At 33.8% G+C, this 21,830-nt stretch overlaps 1 protein-coding gene across 1 annotated transcript in view; it reads right to left on the bottom strand.

The window, feature by feature from the left end:
- The window catches only part of LOC142339618 (ADP-ribosylation factor-like protein 5B), a 463,878-nt gene extending 450,745 nt beyond the window's left edge, over positions 1 to 13,133 (bottom strand). Inside the window, exon 1 of the mRNA XM_075389787.1 lies at positions 13,119 to 13,133. The gene's annotated coding sequence lies outside the window, so the exon portion shown is untranslated. The remainder of the gene's footprint in view (positions 1 to 13,118) is intronic.
- Positions 13,134 to 21,830: the final 8,697 nt, after the last annotated feature.

Here is a 21,830-nt window from a genome sequence, read left to right as displayed (position 1 = left end):
TTTTATGATGAGACAAAAATCACAAACACATCGATAAATGAGACGCAAAATCTAGACCCAGTAATCCATCAAAATAAAATGTTGGAAAAACTTGAAATCAAACCATCTTCAGTTACACGTGAAATCCGAGATAACAAAGGAATTTTTGCTTATTTGCAAATTAAAAATATATAATTATATATGAAAATACTGGAATTAAGAACAAAATTTTAAAAATAAACAAAATATCAGTCCTCAGAATATGCTAACCGTTAACGCTACTATTAAGTGCATTTTTCCGAGAACATTTTATCGATGTCGTAGGCCATAGAGGCTTTGAAAAAACAAAACGTAACATTATGTAGAAATCTTAGTTCCCATATCTTAGCACTTGGATTCAAATATAACTTGGAGGCTGCATAAATTGTCAAACAAACAAAATTTTTGCGAAACACGAACAAAAGCTTAAACAGAACAATTAGCAACTACAAAAAATTATCGAACCAACAGCTCTAACGGTTCAGTACCAACAAACATTCAACTATTCCACGGCACAGACCCAGTTTTTACTGTCAAAGAATACTTAAACAATATAGCAGCAGCTATGATCTTCAGCAGCGGAGTTTAACTAGTTAATGAACCAGGCCATCATCAATGGCAATTAAGATGAGAAGCAATTATACTGCATACCCCCACGAAGAGCTGCACAAAAATTGTATTCGACCCTACCGAGTGAAACAAAGTTAGATTGGGAGAAAATCTGCAAAGAATTCTCAGACATGTTTAACTCTAGAAAGTTAAAAAAAACAATCAAAAATATCATTACAACAGATACAAAAACATAAAAACGAATCGTTGAGATCCTTAGCATTACGAATAGAAGCACCTCTTAAAACAGCCTATACATTATATGCTGACGATTAGAAAAATAGTGCAATGAACCAAACATTTATCAGATGTCTCGAAACAGAACCAAAAAAATGCAGCATTGACAAATCACGCACACCATAAACAAACACCATGGAAAACAGCAATGCCATTCAAAACACTGGTAGACAAAATCGTTCAATTGGATCTGACTAGAAAAATAGCAAATAACCATAAAAGACTTCACCAATTAAACCAAATTGCATCAAAACCAGAGAGAGAAGTAAAGATGATGTCAAAATTCTGTAACAATATTGATAACCTAGATAACAAGAACAGATAACAGATTTTGGAAATGTATGCATTGTACTCAACGGCATAAACATTACCTATGACCGGAAGAGTTTCAAGGGAAGACCAAAATTCTTACTTTTCTGTAGCTATTGCAGTTCAAACGGGCATATGAAGGAATATGCTTTAAAACACAACGGAGAAAAACAAAAAGAAAACAGAGAGAAAGATAGTTTTATGGACGCATGAGAAGTAACCAAAACTTACCAAACAGACAAATAAGTTCTAATAACCTTATTTGTAGACAATTATCTTCGTCATCACCAGTACCTAGTATTGTAGAGGTAGACCACCAAAAAGATCATTACAATTATACCAAAGTAATGATAGAAGATCATACTCAATCAATAAAAGTAATAGTAGATCATATAGCAGAAACTACTATAACAAAAACAATCGCAACCGTTTGAGAAGTTATAACAGAAGTAAAAATAAAGATATAACATCTATAACAGAAGCGAAATAACATTTACAATAGATCAAACAAGAAGAACGACAAACCAAACTCTCGACACATTTCAGGATACAATTCGAGAAATAATTCAAAATATATTTCCAGAAACAATTTCAGAAAGAATTCGAGAAACCAATCACCCTATAATAACATTAATAATAACTAAAACTCAAACCACAATAAAAACAGTAACGATAGAAATAAATATTCAAACAGTAGTGATAATATCCCAAGCCGATCAAAATATAAAACTTTAACTCAAATGGAAGACCAAACACTTAAAATGTCAAGAAAAACAGAAAAATATCAAAAAACAGCAAAATATCAATTTTGACCCACCTGGCATTGATCAATACCAAAACTCGTCAGCATCATCTGTCGAACACCATCGAACTCTTGCTAAATTCTATAACGCAAATGAGGATACTTGTAACTTGATTAATACTATTGAACCTAATGCAACCTAGGTACTACCGATGTGTCAATGTTCAATTCTAGAAAACGATTTCACAAAACAAAAACCAATGTTGGAAATAAATTTCCAGTTTGACTCTTGAACAGCACCGAACCTATTAAATGAAGATACATGGAATGAATTGAAATACAATGATCCAAATTTACAACTAATATACTCTACGAAGACATTAACAACAGCAAACAACACCAAAAAACAAGCATTAGGGATCATAGAGTTAGATTAAACAACAGAGAGAACATTAAATAACACACGTAAACCTCAGCAAACATTCAAAAATCATTTCAACGTTATGTAATGTCATCAAAATACTCTCGGAACACCATTCTTAAAAGATTATATTGTAACAATAATCTTTAATACAAACAAATTGACCATGAAAGCAAACACAATTTTAGATAACGATATTACATTCCATCTAAACTCTACAAAAGTGTATGCGTATTTTTCGAGAGTATATCCAGTCTTTAAAAAAAGAATCATTATATTTTGAACCAAATCAAAATAATTGCAAATCAAAATATTTCAACTATAATAGAAACAAATTGACCATAAACGCAAACACAATTTTAGATAACAATATTACATTCTTTCTAGAATTTAAAAAAGTGCATCCGTATTATTCGAGAGTAGATCCAGTCTATAAAAAAGAATCATTAAATTTTGAACCAAATCAACATAATAGCACGACATTTCCAATACCAAAATTCAAAAGGATGGAGAAATCAAACAGAAAAAAAATTACTGATTACTTTGAATCAATACACAAATACCAAAGTAAGTTATTCACTGACATTAAAGACTTATCACTAGAAATCGAAAATTTGCTGATATGAACGTAATAAAAAACAAACCAAAGAATTGCAATCAATCAAGCACTGATAGACTTTATTTACCAACATTCAAAACCTTTCAAATGGAAGCATATCAAGATAATTCATTAGATCTGTTTTCGGTGCAATATTGAGCCCTAAACATTGAACATTACAAAACCAACGAAACAAACATTAGACCAATTTTTAACATTAAAAAGAAAACCAGATCTCATTTAAAAATTTAACATAAAGAGATATAACCAACAAAAACAAGAACTCACTCAATTATTTGATTTCCAACACTCACATTTATCACAAGACAAGTTTGAAATAAATAGTAACAGTCAAATGAAATTATCGATATGTATAAGCAACAAACAAGTTCGATGTTGGAAAAACGAAATTAAAACTTCAGTTACCAATGTAAAAAGAAAACAAAGAATAAAGTACCAATACATCTCAGAGAACGTTTTCAAAAACTAATAGACGTTCTAAAAATATATGATATTGTATCACCAGTTAACAAAGAACAATTGTCAGCTGGAAACACTTTCATTAATGTCGGTATAAATCTTCGAAAGGGACAATCTTTAGAAACTGTGCTAGACACTAAATTCCTAAATAGCATGATCGATGAATCGAAATGCAATTGGCTAAAAGAACCAGTAGATTTTGCATTAACCAGGATAAACGGAGCAATTTTTACAACAGCTGTATATAGTTGTTTAGATGGACGAAATAAACCTAACATTACCAGATTTACTAAGCAGAACATTAAACGGAGAAAATTTTCCCAAAAAGAAAGAGATATAACCGTGGAAGTACCAGACAATGTCAAATTCTTCTTCGTCAAAACAACTTTTGGGAATAACATAGAAGGAAATTATAGCATCTGCTATATTACGAACATTGAAACATGCGAACAAACACATTACCCTCTCCTAGCAAACATACATAACAGTTTCTGAAAAATTAAAATTGATAAAAACAAATATCAACCATTATCTTACGAAAAGGTCACACAAGAAACGAAAACTAAACTAATGCCAAACTGTAAACCAAAACTAAAATATGGAACTTTACCGATAATCGGAAAAAACGATCTAGACATAGCTCATAGCCAAAAAAGACCATAATTAGTACACCATGATGATGAATATTTACGATTCTTAAACAACGTAGAATCAACCAAAATAGCAAAATACGATCACGTTAAAATTAACAATATCTTTTATGATGAGACAAAAATCACAAACACATCGATAAATGAGACGCAAAATCTAGACCCAGTAATCCATCAAAATAAAATGTTGGAAAAACTTGAAATCAAACCATCTTCAGTTACACGTGAAATCCGAGAAAACAAAGGAATTTTTGCTTATTTGCAAAATAAAAACATATAATTATATTTGAAAATACTGGAGTTAAGAACAAAATTTTAAAACTAAACAAAATATCAGTCCTCAGAATATGCTAACCGTTAACGCTACTATTAAGTGCATTTTTCCGAGAACATTTTATCGATGTCGTAGGCCATACAGGCTTTGAAAAAACAAAACGTAACATTATGTAGAAATCTTAGTTCCCATATCTTAGCACTTGGATTCAAATATAACTTGGAGGCTGCATAAATTGTCAAACAAACAAAATTTTTGCAAAACACGAACAAAAGCTTAAACAGAACAATTAGCAACTACAAAAAATTATCGAACCAACAGCTCTAACGGTTCAGTACCAACAAACATTCAACTATTCCACGGCACAGACCCAGTTTTTACTGTCAAAGAATACTTAAACAATATAGCAGCAGCTATGATCTTCAGCAGCGGAATTTAACTAGTTAATGAACCAGGCCATCATCAATGGCAATTAAGATGAGAAGCAATTATACTGCATACCCCCACGAAGAGCTGCACAAAAATTGTATTCGACCCTACCGAGTGAAACAAAGTTAGATTGGGAGAAACTCTGCAAAGAATTCTCAGACATGTTTAACTCTAAAAAGTTATAAAAAACAATCAAAAACATCATTACAACAGATACAAAAACATAAAAACGAATCGTTGAGATCCTTAGCATTACGAATAGAAACACCTGTTAAAACAGCCTATACATTATATGCTGACGATTAGAAAAATAGTGCAATGAACCAAACATTTATCAGATGTCTCGAAACAGAACCAAAAAAATGCAGCATTGACAAATCACGCACACCATAAACAAACACCATGGAAAACAGCAATGCCATTCAAAACACTGGTAGACAAAATCGTTCAATTGGATCTGACTAGAAAAATAGCAAATAACCATAAAAGACTTCACCAATTAAACCAAATTGCATCAAAACCAGAGACAGAAGTAAAGATGATGTCAAAATTCTGTAACAATATTGATAACCTAGATAACAAGAACAGATAACAGATTTTGGAAATGTTGTATGCATTGTACTCAACGGCATAAACATTACCTATGACCGGAAGAGTTTCAAGGGAAGACCAAAATTCTTACTTTTCTGTAGCTATTGCAGTTCACACGGGCATATGAAGGAAGATGCTTTAAAACACAACGGAGAAAAACACAACGAAAACCGAGAGAAAGATAGTTTTATGGACGCATGAGAAGTAACCAAAACTTACCAAACAGACAAATAAGTTCTAATAACCTTATTTGTAGACAATTATCTTCGTCATCACCAGTACCTAGTATTGTAGAGGTAGACCACCAAAAAGATCATTACAATTATACCAAAGTAATGATAGAAGATCATACTCAATCAATAAAAGTAATAGTAGATCATATAGCAGAAACTACTATAACAAAAACAATCGCAACCGTTTGAGAAGTTATAACAGAATTAAAAATAAAGATATAACAACTATAACAGAAGCGAAATAACAGTTACAATAGATCAAACAAGAAGAACAACAAACAAAACTCTCGACACATTCCAGGATACAATTCGAGAATTAATTCAAAATATAATTCCAGAAACAATTTCAGAAAGAATTCGAGAAACCAATCACCCTATAATAACATTAATAATAACTAAAACTCAAACCATAATAAAAACAGTAACGATAGAAATAAATATTCAAACAGTAGTGATAATATCCCAAGCCGATCAAAATATAAAACTCTAACTTAAATGGAAAACCAAACACTTAAAATGTCAAGAAAAACAGAAAAATATCAAAAAACAGCAAAATATCAATATTGACCCACCTGGCATTGATCAATACCAAAACTCGTCAGCATCATCTGTCGAACACCATCGAACTCTTGCTAAATTCTATAACGCAAATGAGGATACTTGTAACTTGATTAATACTATTGAACCTAATGCAACCTAGGTACTACCGATGTGTCAATGTTCAATTCTAGAAAACGATTTCACAAAACAAAAACCAATGTTGGAAATAAAATTCCAGTTTGACTCATGAACAGCACCGAACCTATTAAATGAAGATACATGGAATGAATTGAAATACAATGATCCAAATTTACAACTAATATACTCTACGAAGACATTAACAACAGCAAACAACACCAAAAAACAAGCATTAGGGATCATAGAGTTAGATTAAACAACAGAGAGAACATTAAATAACACACGTAAACCTCAGCAAACATTCAAAAATCATTTCAACGTTATGTAATGTCATCAAAATACTCTCGGAACACCATTCTTAAAAGATTATATTGTAACAATAATCTTTAATACAAACAAATTGACCATGAAAGCAAACACAATTTTAGATAACGATATTACATTCCATCTAAACTCTACAAAAGTGTATGCGTATTTTTCGAGAGTATATCCAGTCTTTAAAAAAAGAATCATTATATTTTGAACCAAATCAAAATAATTGCAAATCAAAATATTTCAACTATAATAGAAACAAATTGACCATAAACGCAAAAACAATTTTAGATAACAATATTACATTCTTTCTAGAATTTAAAAAAGTGCATCCGTATTACTCGAGAGTAGATCCAGTCTATAAAAAAGAATCATTAAATTTTGAACCAAATCAACATAATAGCACGACATTTCCAATACCAAAAATCAAAAGGATGGAGAAATCAAACAGAAAAAAAATTACTGATTACTTTGAATCAATACACAAATACCAAAGTAAGTTATTCACTGACATTAAAGACTTATCACTAGAAATCGAAAATTTGCTGATATGAACTTAATAAAAAACAAACCAAAGAATTGCAATCAATCAAGCACTGATAGACTTTATTTACCAACATTCAAAACCTTTCAAATGGAAGCACATCAAGATAATTCATTAGATCTGTTTTCAGTGCAATATTGAGCCCTAAACATTGAACATTTCGAAACCAACGAAACCAAACATTAGACCAATTTTTAACGTTAAAAATAAAACCAGATCTCATTTAAAAATTTAACATAAAGAGATATAACCAACAAAAACAAGAACTCACTCAATTATTTGATTTCCAACACTCACATTTATCACAAGACAAGTTTGAAATAAATAGTAACAGTCAAATGAAATTATCGATATGTATAAGCAACAAACAAGTTCGATGTTGGAAAAGCGAAATTAAAACTTCAGTTACCAATGTAAAAAGAAAACAAAGAATAAAGTACCAATACATCTCAGAGAACGTTTTCAAAAACTAATAGACGTTCTAAAAATATATGATATTGTATCACCAGTTAACAAAGAACAATTGTCAGCTGGAAACACTTTCATTAATGTCGGTATAAATCTTCGAAAGGGATAATCTTTAGAAAGTGTGCTAGACACTAAATTCCTAAATAGCATGATCGATGAATCGAAATGCAATTGGCTAAAAGAACCAGTAGATTTTGCATTAACCAGGATAAACGGAGCAATTTTTACAACAGCTGCATATAGTTGTTTAGATGGACGAAATAAACCTAACATTACCAGATTTACTAAGCAGAACATTAAACGGAGAAAATTTTCCCAAAAAGAAAGAGATATAACCGTGGAAGTACCAGACAATGTCAAATTCTTCTTCGTCAAAACAACTTTTGGGAATAACATAGAAGGAAATTATAGCATCTGCTATATTACGAACATTGAAACATGCGAACAAACACATTACCCTCTCCTAGCAAACATACATAACAGTTTCTGAAAAATTAAAATTGATAAAAACAAATATCAACCATTATCTTACGAAAAGGTCACACAAGAAACGAAAACTAAACTAATGCCAAACTGTAAACCAAAACTAAAATATGGAACTTTACCGATAATCGGAAAAAACGATCTAGACATAGCTCATAGCCAAAAAAGACCATAATTAGTACACCATGATGATGAATATTTACGATTCTTAAACAACGTAGAATCAACCAAAATAGCAAAATACGATCACGTTAAAATTAACAATATCTTTTATGATGAGACAAAAATCACAAACACATCGATAAATGAGACGCAAAATCTAGACCCAGTAATCCATCAAAATAAAATGTTGGAAAAACTTGAAATCAAACCATCTTCAGTTACACGTGAAATCCGAGATAACAAAGGAGTTTTTGCTTATTTGCAAAATAAAAATATATAACTATATATGAAAATACTGGAATTAAGAACAAAATTTTAAAAATAAACAAAATATCAGTCCTCAGAATATGCTAACCGTTAACGCTACTATTAAGTGCATTTTTCCGAGAACATTTTATCGATGTCGTAGGCCATACCGGCTTTGAAAAAACAAAACGTAACATTATAAAGAAATCTTAGTTCCCATATCTTAGCACTTGGATTCAAATATAACTTGGAGGCTGCATAAATTGTCAAACAAACAAAATTTTTGCGAAACACGAACAAAAGCAAAAACAGAACAATTAGCAACTACAAAAAATTATTTCATCGAAATGATAATGATTGACACAAAACGACCAATTCAACCACCATCCGAAAGAAACTACTTCGTCAATGTAATAGTATGTGCCTTCTCATATTATGTCACACTAATGTTTGCACCAGAAAACATTATCCCCTATTCATATACCTCGTAGAAGGTACAAACAGAATCATTGGATAATTCATTAGAACTTTAGTTAACAAAAGTATAACAATGGGTCACGAAAAGCGCAATTTTTCCCCTACACTTATAATACGCAATACCAATCATTATTATTTTTGTATTATTATAGGTTTAGGCACCATTTAAATACTCAGAATTGCTTGAATATAAAACAATCAGAATAAAAAAGTTTTCTGTTTCTTCCTATAAGTACGCTCATCTGCTATTAGCTTCAATTCAAATGGCAGTCTGTTCCATTCATGCGGAATTGCATGGATGAAAGACCTTTTTCCGAAGTTAGTTTTAGTGACCAAAATTTGAAGGCTGTAAATATTCTGGCATCTTGTAAATTTATCATTGCGAGACAAAAGAGAGCTAAGATAGCCTGGAACTTGTTGAGGATGATGAAATAGGCGATGACCAAAAATTAAAATTTTGAACAGCCCACTTTTCTGCACAGGTAAACAATGAAGCTGCTTGATGAATCTTGAAGTTGGTGTTCCGGGTGACAGTCGGAATATCAGCCTGCATGCACAATTCTTTATCCGTTGTAACTTCCCATGAAGTATAGCAGGTAATCCATAATGAATTGAGTTGCAGTAGTCAAGCCGCGAAATAATCATATTTCTTACCAACTCTATTAGGACATCACTGTCAACTGTGTCTCTGATAGAATAGATCTTCCGTAGCACATAGTAGCAGGCAGAAGTGACCGAGCTGATTAGCTGTGAAAATAAAAGTTTGTCATCGAAAAGGAAGCCAAGGAATTTCACATGATTCGAAAATTTGGAATCCATATGGAGTTTTAGATTGGCATTGAAAGATTTTTTTCGCACTACTTTTATAAACTCTGTCTTACTGGTATTCAATTTCAGTTTGGCGCCACAAAACCATTTCTGTAATGTGCTAAAAATCAGATCAAACTTCTCCAGGGTCACCGTTTCCCCATAGACAAAATAAACAACGGTATCATCTGCATAGAATTGATAGATTATTTGCAACTGTTTAAATATGAGCTCTAATGGCAGCAAATAACAGGAGAGAAGTAGGGGGCCTAAAACCGATCCTTGTGGTACTCCAGTATTTTTTTCCTGTTCTGAAGACAACACATCTTTTATTATTACATTCTGAGATTGACCACTCAGATAGCTTTTTAGGAAACAGAGAACAGAACCTCGGAATCCGAGGCTTACATCAAGAATTGATAAAAGCATATCATGATCCAGTGTATCAAAGGCTGCTGATAGATCTAGTCCAATGTAAAAAGTGCTTTTTTAGCTCTAAATTTAGTAACAGGTTGTTGGTGACTTTTAGTAGTGCGCTTTCTTTTGAATAAAACTTTCTATAGGCACTTTGAAACGAACAGAACATGGCATTGCTCTCTATGTGATCGGTAAGTTGTACAAGAACTAATCTTTCTAATAACTTCGATGTGTAACTCAGGTTTGATATTGGTCGTTAATTCGTAAAATCCTCAGGATCAAGATTAACGTTTTTAATGCGAGGTTTAACAATTGCTTGTTTAAGAGCGTTGCGAAAAACTAATTTTTCCAAAGAAAAATTGATTAGGTTCAATAATACAGAAGACAATTTATTGGGAGAAGATTTTACTAAGCTCGTCGGAATCCTATCCAGCGTTGATGTACAGGTCGTTGAAGCCGTAAGTAGCTTCTTCAAATCGCTCTAGGATAATAGAGTGAATGCGCAGAACTGTTTACTTATCAACGGGAAGATCTCTGGACATCCAGCTGCCTGCATTGATGCAATAATATTCCCAACTTTTGAAATAAAATTTATTAAAATCTGTAGCAAGACTTTCCGTATTTTCACTTTTTGGCAGTAACGTCTCCTCTTTACCAAGTGGAGCTTTCAATAACGCATATTTTTGACGTTTTCATTTCCCGTGCAAGGCATTGTTGATAAACAGTGCCATTTTTTCATGAAATTTCTCGAAATAATTTTTGGAAGTCAAATCAAATTCCGCTTTCAAATCAACGCTTTGGGTTTTGCGATATAGTCGCTCACATTTCTATTTCTTCCTCTTCAAGAATAACAGTTCATCATCATAAAACGGGCATTTATGGTCAAAGATGGTTTTAACCTTAAGCGGTAATGGATCATTCAAATGTATCTTCCACAGCAGCCAGATAGTCATTAAGGAAATTTCCAGTTCCGGTAAATATTTGTTGCTTGGGTTTGCTAGGTTTCCAATTACTTATCAAAAACAAATTAGGGAATGATCAGATTGAGTCAGAAAAATGTTCGATATTACATTAATCCGAATTTCACCGGACGATATAACATGATCGAGAAAACCACCGAATTTGTGAGTTTGGTTTTTGACGTGCTGGATTAGATCAAATTCTTCCATAAAAAGAGCCCAGAGGCGTGAAGCATCATTGTTGACATGCAAGGAAATGTTGAATTCGCCTAAGAGAAGAATTCGATCGAAACGTAACTTTTTATCTTCCAGAAAGTTAGCAAAACTATCAAAAAACAACTTGACACGTCCTCCAGGCACTCTGTACACGATGATTAGGCAAAAAAGTTCCCTAGCGCTGCAGTATTCGAAGAGCTCTGACGATTGACTTTCAAAATTCTCTAACTGAATATTTGATCTCTAGAAAAAGCAAATTCCTCCGCCTCTTTTATTGAGTCGTGGTGCAATGTGAAACTTAAAACCAGAGGGGCAACACTGTTGCTAGAAGAAATTATCATCCATATTATTTCTAATCAATGATTCGACACATATTAAAATATCTATCTCATTTATTTGCAATAAAGCATTTTTTTCTTTTGTCTTGTTTCTCACAGAGCCAGCATTATGTAAGAAGCAGTTAAACATTCGCTTTTCATGGTGTCAGAAAAGCTAAATTCTAGTCATGTTTTTTCAACACTTTTCAGCCTTTCACGAGCTGGTTCGTTCAGATAGAATCTTGATACGATAACATTTTCAGGCAAAAATTCCGTTGAGTCGACTTTTCATCTTCACACCTAAACACACAATGCAATGACTTGAGCTGTCATTCCGCTCTTGAAATTTGACGAATATGAAGGAGTTCAATGCCGTTTGTTTCACAGTATTCTTCCATTTCAGTGACAGAGATATGTTGGCTAAGTCGTCCAACATAGATATGACGGCGCTTTGGAGATCTTTAACGCCCGATATTACCGATGTATGCGTATTGGTACCAGTCTTTAATTCTTTAGGTCTTAGCTTTCGCTGTGTTGTTTCTATAGTCAAATCGTTGGCTTTTCGTTTTTTGGTACCTGAAGCACTTTGATGACTCGAAATGCTGTCATTTCGGGTTCTCAGGAGACCAGTTTTTACGGCTCTAAGAAAGGGAAAATTAAGTTTTTTTCATCGTAGCTATTTCATTTCGAAGTAAAGAAACCTCGCGGATAAGAGCATCAACGCATTCCAGTTTTTGCTCAATTGCAGAAAATCTATCAAGTGCCGACAGCTCTTCAGCGACCAAATGTTGAGGAACACTTACTTGCAGGAGCAAAAAATCGTTCCAATGATATTTGAACTGTTCGTAAAGCCCAGACACGCATGGTGGACAGAAACGTTTTTACATTTAACACAATGGGTACCAACTTGGGCACTGCATCGCTGAACACAAATTTCACAAAGCCGTTCAGGGGGTGGTGGCGGTGGTGGGGATGCCATTTTTAAGGGGAATATTAAAAATGAAAATGGGGATCAAAGGAGTTCGCCCACAAGGGGCTCGAAATAGCGCTCTACATAGGGTTGATGTACACAGAGAATAATTTCGATAATCCACAAATTTGAATAAAACTATTGCAAAGTCAGTCAAACAGATCAAACAGATGCGGAGAACCCTCACGCCAAATGTTTGAGCTGAAAAACTATCCAACGTGCAAAGGAATAAGTTCTTCGAATAACTTGAGCAAAATGAATAAATCAAGCAGATGCGGAGAAAACCTCACGCCAAAAGGTAGAAAAATTCAAAAACAGATGTCTGCCCAGATACGAATTCTTCCGCCGGAATCTGAAATCCCCAGTAATTGGAGCTACCCAAACAATGTCCGGCCTCTTATCACTCAGTAAGTAACAACAATCACGAGCTGAAACAAAATTAAATAGCCTCCCGTGTGCAAAATGGTGACTATTTAATAAGTTTATAACATTAATTAGGCTCTAATCAATCAGGACTCGGAATTTCACCCTACGAAGCTGTTTTCAAACAAAAATCTCAGAAACTAACTTAACTGAAATTAGAACGACAACTCACAAATTACGAAATTGTATGTTATTGGATATTAGAGTGTGCAAAACAAAACCAACCCATAACCATTAGGAGAAACAATTTAGCAGCCCCAAAATAGCAAAGTTACAAAACGAAAATTTGCCAAATGGTTCTTAGACAAAGAAAAACAATTCAACAAAACGTTTAAAACAATAAAACGTATACTTGAAAATAGAAAAATTCTAATGGATAAAATGAACACAAGTTTTAGAACATCAAACTTCTGGAAAAAAAGACGTTTGTACTACTAACAAATGAAAAAGGTTGATGGACTCTTAAAAAAGTTGTTAACCCTTAAAACAGAGCCATATCTGATAGTAGATAAACCAATTGAAACTTCCAACGTTTTTCAAGACAAAAACAAGGAGAAAACGGTCATACATGGATACATAGTACCATTTTACCCAAAATAAAAGATATCAAAGCAGAACTGCAAGGATATCTTCGAAATGGAAAACAGAAATAAAAGCAATAAATAATTATTATCTCAGAAGAAAAATGACAATGCAATACCAACGGTTGATGTAAATACTAATAATGTTAACAACTTATGGAGGATAGATGCCCTAATGTAATAAATCTGGAAAAAGCTCTTTAAAATCCTCACAACAACTTTTTTACTGTCCCATTATTAACACTGTTCTACAATTCAAATTTAAAGCTGTGTTCTATGGCTTATATCAACGACTTTGTTTTACCGCTCAGATTAATAATTTTCCTTAACTATTCAGATGGACCAATTAATAACTCTGCTTTACTATTCAGATTTACTGTGTTTGTATCTCAATATAGCACATATCCCGGGCCGAAGTGTCAACGCTAAAAAACGCAAAATTATGTACGATTGGCGTTGAATGCGTTGAATTTATGTAAGATCTACGCTTGAGCGTAGATCTTACATAAATTCAACGCATTCAACTTCAATCTTACATAATTTTGCGTTGAGTTTTGGCGTAGATCTTACATATTTAGCGTTGAATTGTAGCGTAGATCTTACATATTTAGCGTTGAAATTAGCGTAGATCTTACTTAAATTCAACGCATTCAACGCCAATCTTACATACTTTGCGTTGAAATTTGGCGTAGATCTTATATTTTTAGCGTTGAATTTTAGCGTAGATCTTCCATATTTAGCGTTGAATTTAGCGTAGATCTTACATAAATTCAACTGATTGAACGCCAATCTTAAATAATTTTGCGTTGAATTTTGGCGTAGATCTTACATATTTAGAGTTGAATTTTAGCGTAGATCTTACATATTTAGCGTTGAATTTAGCGTAGATCTTACATAAATTCAACGCATTCAACGCCAGTCTTACATATTTGCGTTAAAATTTGGCGTATATTTTACATAATTAGCGTTGAATTTTAGCGTAGATCTTACATATTTAGCGTTGAATTTAGTGTAGATCTTACATAAATTCAACGCATTCAACGCCAATCTTGCATAATTTTGCGTTGAATTTAGCGTAGATCTTACCTAACTTCAACGCATTCAACGCCAATCTTACATGTTTTGCGTTGAAATTTGGCGTAGATCTTACATAATTAGCGTTGAATTGTAGCGTAGATCTTACATATTTAGCGTTGAATTTAGCGTAGATCTTACATAAATTCAACGTTTTCAACGCCAATCTTACATAATTTTGCGTTGAAATTTGGCGTAGATATTACATAATTAGCGTTGAATTGTAGCGTAGATCTTACATATTTAGCGTTGAATTTAGCGTAGATCTTACCTAAATTCAACGCATTCAACGCCAATCTTACATATTTTGCGTTGAAATTTGGCGTAGATCTTACATAATTAGCGTTGAATTGTAGCGTAGATCTTACATATTTAGCGTTGAATTTAGCGTAGATCTTACATAAATTCAACTTATTCAACGCCAATCTTTCATAATTTTGCGTTGAATTTTGGCGTAGATCTTACATATTTAGAGTTGAATTTTAGCGTAGACCTTACGTATTTAGCGTTGAATTTAGCGTAGATCTTACATAAATTCAACGCATTCAACGCCAATCTTACATATTTTGCGTTAAAATTGGGCTTAGATCTTACATATTTAGCGCTGAATTTTAGCGTAGATCTTACATATTTAGCGTTGAATTTAGTGTAGATCTTACATAAATTCAACGCATTCAACGCCAATCTTTCATAATTTTGCGTTGATTTTAGCGTAGATCTTACCTAAATTCAACGCATTCAACGCCAATCTTACATATTTTGTGTTGAAATTTGGCGTAGATCTTACATAATTAGCGTTGAATTGTAGCGTAGATCTTACATATTTAGCGTTGAATTTAGCGTAGATCTTACATAAATTCAACGTTTTCAACACCAATCTTACATAATTTCGCGTTGAATTTTGGCGTAGATCTTACATATTTAGAGTTGAATTTTAGCGTAGATCTTACATATTTATTGTTGAATTAAGCGTTGATCTTACATAAAGTCAACGCATTCAACGCTAACCTTTCCATTCCATTTCAGGCCACTTTACGATTTCAAAAGTTTTTCAAGTTTTTTTTTCAAAAAGTCAATTTTTTCACTGTTTCGACCCCTATACTTCACAGGTGAGATAAGCGGCGTCAGCAAAAAACCACTTTGTAGTGCTTTTTTATAGTGCAAAATCCATTTGAGACCATTTTAAGATTTCAAAGCTTTTCCAAGTTTTTTTTTCGAAAAATCAATTTCACTGTTTTGACCCCTATGCGGCAAAGGTGAGAAACGTGAAGTCAGAGAAAAATCATTTTTTAGTGCTCTTTTATAGTGCAAAATCCAATTCAGACTATTTGAAGATTTCAAATTTTTCAAGTTTTTTTCGAAAAATTAATTTTTTAACTGTTTCGACCCAATACTGCACAGGTGAGAAAAATCACTTTTTGGTGCTCTTTTATAGTGCAAAATCCGTTTCAAACCATTTTACGATTCCAAAACTTTTTCAAGTTTTTTTTTCGAAAAATTAATTTTTTCACTATTTTGAACCCTATACTCCAAAGGTTGGTAACAAGAAGTCACAAAAAATCTCTTTTAGTGCTCTTTTATAGTGCAAAATCCAATTCAGACTATTTGAAGATTTCAAATTTTTCAAGTTTTTTTCGAAAAATTAATTTTTTTACTGTTTCGACCCCTGTACTGCACAATTGAGAAAAATGAATTCTGCAAAAAATAACCATTTGCTCTCTTACGGTGCAAAAATCATTTCAGACAATTTTAGGAATTCAAATTTTTTTCAAAACTTAAAATAAATTTTAAATTTTTCCGAGTACTTCTCAGATGATAAATGCGTTGAATACGTTGAAATTATGTAAGATCTCGGCTAAATTCAACGAAAAATATGTAAGATCTAGGCTAAAATCAACGAAATATATGCAAGTTCTACGCTAAATTCAATGCAAACTATGTAATGTCTACGCTAAAATCAACGCAACATATGTAAGATCTACGCTAAATTCAACGCAAAATATGCAAGATCTACGCTTTGTAGGGATTGCGGCTCTTAAGAAAACCAAGGTACGGTGGAGCAATGGTAGAAGAGGCGATAAGTAAACAGGAGGTCAGTGGTTTGAGTCCCATACCCAGAGTTCTAAGCGTTGATTTTTTGTAAGATCAACGCTAAATTCAACGCAAAAATATGTAAGATCTACGCTAAATTCAACGCTAAATATGTAAGATCTACGCTAAATTCAACGCTAAATATGTAAGATCAGCGGCAACTAGCGTTGACAAGTTGGAAAATTCACCGCCATTTCTTACATAATTTTGCGCTGAATGCGTTGAATTTTTGTCTTTAAATTCAACGCATTCAACGCAAATTTTTGTAAGAAAATTGTGATGAATTTTCCGACTTGTGAACGTAAACTAGTTGCCGCTGATCTTACATAATTTTGGCCAAATTCCTCGGCCCAGGATGCTCTACTCAGACTACTAATTAGATTATAATATCATATGTTAAGGAAATATTAACCGATAACCCTTTATGATAGAAAATGTACTTACTGTTGTAAGAAAGAACAATGTACTTTCTGTTGTAAGTTAGTTATATTTGCCATGTTGGATTTTATCTGTCATATTGGATATTACTGTTATAAATGGCAGTTAAAAATTATAACCCATGTTCACAGACCTTCACCAGGGTTGACTAACCTGCTAGTACATTTTGACCTTTTATTCCGAATATCACTAAAAATCAATATTTGTCCTTTGACCATTAATACCTGACATTTGATCACAAATTACTGATAACCTCATAAAAGACTTCATATATAACAGAAACGGAAAACAAGTTAATTAAAAACTAGCTATTAAAAAAATGAAACATTAATACAATAACTAAAACAATAACATCACCCGGGTTGAGGTCGTGGAAGTATGAACCAGACGATCCAGACACAAAACACCCATGACTCGACAGTCCAGACAATAATTGGAGTATGAATCGAAACTCCGGGAAATTGTGCGAAATTGTGCGAAATAGCGCGAACAATCAGAAATTGTTCGACAGTGGTTCGACAAACCAGACAGTGCGAAACTGCGCGACAGTCAGTCAATAGACCAGACACTAACAGAATTATTAACACACTTGGACACGCAGACACGCATGACACACCACACACATATAAACAATTCACCCACACACACACACACACACACACACACACACACGCACACACACACACACACACACACACACACACACACGTACGCACACGCACACACACACACACGTACGCACACGCACACACAGACGCACACACATGCACACTTACACACACACACACACACACACACACACACACACACACACACACGTACGCACACGCACACACACGTACGCACACGCGCACACACACACACACACACACAGACGCACACACAGACGCACACACATGCACACTTACACACACTTACACAAAGGAACCACACACACGCACTCACAGACACAAACACACACACGTAGACGCACACACATGCACACACGCACACGCGCGCTCACATATACACACAGGCACACACACAGAAACACAAACACACACAAACACAGCACACACACCATATACACACAAAAATGTAGTAGTAGTAGTAGTAGTAGTAGTAGTAGTAGTAGTAGTAGTAGTAGTAGTAGTAGTAGTAGTAGTAGTTGCGTAGGAAAAAAGTTAGCTTTTCATACGGAAATTTCCAAATATTTCGAATAACCTGCAATTATTGAATTTTAAAAATAGGTCTTTTCATGGGGTCAAGGAGTTGTCCAAATCAAACCAAACTCCGTATGGAGTATCCCCTGTGTGCCTAGAGTCTAAAACAAAAAGAGTTTTTGGTATAGCTTGCGTACGAAAAAAAATTAGTTTTTCATACGGAAATTTGCGATTATTTCCATGGAAATAATCGCAAACTTCCGTATGGAAACCCAACTTTTTTCCTAGGCAAGCTGTACCAAAAATTCTTTTTGTTTTACAATCTAGGTACTCACGGTATACTCCATACCCAGTTTGGTTTGATTTGGACTACTCCTTGACTCCATGAAAAAGACCTATTTTTAAAATTCAATAATTGCAAATTATTCGAAATAGTTGGAAATTTCCGTATGATAAGCTAATTTTTTTCCTACACAAGCTATACAAATAATTTTTTCGTTTTATACTCTAACTGCACTGGTGATACTCCATACCAAGATTGGTCTGATTTGAACAACTCCTTGACCCAATAAAGTTTCTATATTTTTGAAAATAGAATAAGCGAATAATGAGCGAATAAGTCGATATTTCCGATTGAAATACGGACTTTTTTCCAAGAACGTAAGGCAGACCATTCTTTTTGCATTACAATTTAGATAGTACTGGGTGTTTGGGATATCAGTTTGGTTCACTTTGGACAACTCCTTGACCCGATGAAAAAGACCTATTTTTAAAATTCGTTATTCGCGAAATTTGCAAATTTCCGTATGAAAAACTAACTTTTTTCCTAGGCAAGCTATAGCAAAAATTCTTTTTGTGTTACACTCCACATTTGCAGGGGATACTCTATGTCAAGTTTGGATCAATTTGAACAACTTTTTGACCCCATGAAAGAATTTGCCATTTTCACTATTCCCTTTTTTCAATTGGTACCAAACGCTCATTCGGTTATAGTTTCCCGAAGAGCAAACCAAAATCGTTCATCATAGTCTTAGAAGTTTGATACGATGATATTGTAACTCATAATAATCGGTTTTTAACATAAACACTCTGATAAAAAAATTAAAGATCGAGCTGTGAGCATGTGGTCATTTCCGGAGGTTTGGGGTCGAAAATCGTTAATAACTTCTGAAATACTGTACCAATCAAAACGAGACATAGCTAATTAGATTGCACTTGAAACGGACTTTAAAACTATATATACCATGATTAGTTTCCTTCAAGTACTTAGGAAATCAAAGCCGATTTCAAACGCATTTGAAACGGAACTTTTTGAACTTCGCGAATAACGAATTTTAAGTATAGTTCTTTTTGATTGAGTCATAGAGTTATCGAAATCAAACTAAACTTGTCAGGGAGTATCACCTGTGTAGGTAGAGTGTAGGAAGAGAAGAATTTTTTCTGTAGCTTGTCTAGGAAAAAAATTAGTTTTCCATACGGAAACTTGCAAATTTCGCGATCAGCGAATTCTAAAAATAGGTCTTTTTCATCGGGCCAAAGAGTTGTCCAAAGTGAACCAAATTAATATCCCAAACTCCCAGTACTATCTAAATTGTAAAGTGCACCCATCCCCGGGTATCAGGGGACGCCACCAAGTGTGAACTGGGACCACCCACCACGGGTCGAAGTTGGACCACCCAGCCCCGGGTATCAGGGGAACTACTATATAGGGGTTATTTTATGTTTCTGTTTATGTATACAAGTATTACAAACATTTTCGACTCGCTTGTTTGGCTACTTTTACGGATTTCTTTTTTTCTAGCTTAAACCATGAACCCAAAAAGAATTGGCCAACCCTTTGCTAGTAACCCTGATGTTGCGCAACGAAAGAGGTTTAAAGAAACTTTCTCGGCTCAGCAGTTACAAGGGCGTATCAAGAAAGAGACCGTCAGGGGGAAGAGTAGAGAGTTCCTTTACACAAATTTTGTAAATGAAGTTGCCGTCGAAACTGCACTAGTTGGCGATTCAATCGTGGACAACATTTGCTTAAATGGTTGTTCCACCTTCTCGTTATCAGGAGGCGTTGTGAATGACTTCTACGACCTGCTACCGACCATGAAGTCTTACGGGAAGATAATTCTTTCCTTAGGTGGTAACAATCTCTCGAGATATAACGAACCTGGAGAAGAGCCAGAGTCAGTATTGGCACAAATAAAGGATCTGGTGGATGCCTTCGCTAAACTTGAAAATCAGCCAAGAGTTGTCGTGTGCACAGTATTACGGAGAACAAGAGCCAATCATTCTTACATTAAGACTTTCAATGATATACTAGTAAATTCAGAGCTGTCAATTTTCAATTTGCATCGACAAGTCTACAAGAACAGAAATTTCCTGGAAGATGGGATTCATCTGACTTTACGAGGGAGGAAAACCTACGCTTGTGGCATGAAAAAATTGCGAAAAGAAAAGTTTGGTGACGACGATAGCTTCCGCAATTGATTGATACAGTTTTTGATTTTGGGCAAAGTCTTATTTGTTTTGATTCTCATTGATCTTAGAGCTATCATGACTTGTTTTGATGTATTTTTTGATGTTTTAATTTGATGTATATTGTTACAGAAGCCTGCTCAAAATCATTTTTGACTTTCAATTTGATAATTTGTCATGTTTTGTTTAGTGAATTATTTCAGAATTTAATCTGATTTTAACAGTTCGCTTTTACAATTCTCATCTGTTGAATCCCTCAAATAACTGCCAGGAGAGTTTGTTGCTTTCCTGTGCAGTTAAACTTTAGAACTTTCAGCAAATAGAATCTTCAACTTTATTGTAATTTTTGATGTTTTTAAAAGTGCTAAGAGAGTGTGTTGCTTTCCGGCACAATTAAATGTAGTTACTGATGTTTTTAAAAGTGCTAGGAGAGTGTTGCATTCCGTCAGTTGAATCTCTCAAATAACTGCCTGGAGAGTGTGTTGCTTTCCCGTGCAGTTAAACGTTAAAACCTTCAGCAAATAGAATCTTCAACTTCATTGTAATTTTTGATGTTTTTAAAAGTGCTAAGAGAGTGTGTTGCTTTCCGGCACAATTAAATGTAGTTACTGATGTTTTTAAAAATGCTAGGACAGTGTGTTGCATTCCGTCTGTTGAGTTCCTCAAATAACTGCCTGGAGAGTGTGTTGCTTTCCTGTGCATTTGAATTTTAGAACCTTCAGCAAATGGAATCTTCAGCTTTATTGTAATTTTTGATGTTTTTAAAAGTGCTAAGAGAGTGTGTTGCTTTCCGGCACAATTACATGTAATTACTGATGTTTTTAAAAGAGCTAGGAGAGTGTGTTGCATTCCGTCAGTTGAATCTCTCAAATAACTGCCTGGAGAGTGTGTTGCTTTCCGGTGCAGTTAAACGTTAGAACCTTCAGCAAATAGAATCCTCAGTTTTATTGTAATCTTTGATGTTTTTA

The sequence above is a fragment of the Convolutriloba macropyga genome, chromosome 1, assembly GCF_964194025.1.
Source record: "Convolutriloba macropyga chromosome 1, txConMacr16.3, whole genome shotgun sequence".
Lineage (NCBI taxonomy): Eukaryota > Metazoa > Xenacoelomorpha > Acoela > Convolutidae > Convolutriloba > Convolutriloba macropyga.
This window is presented reverse-complemented; position numbering and strand designations above follow the sequence as displayed.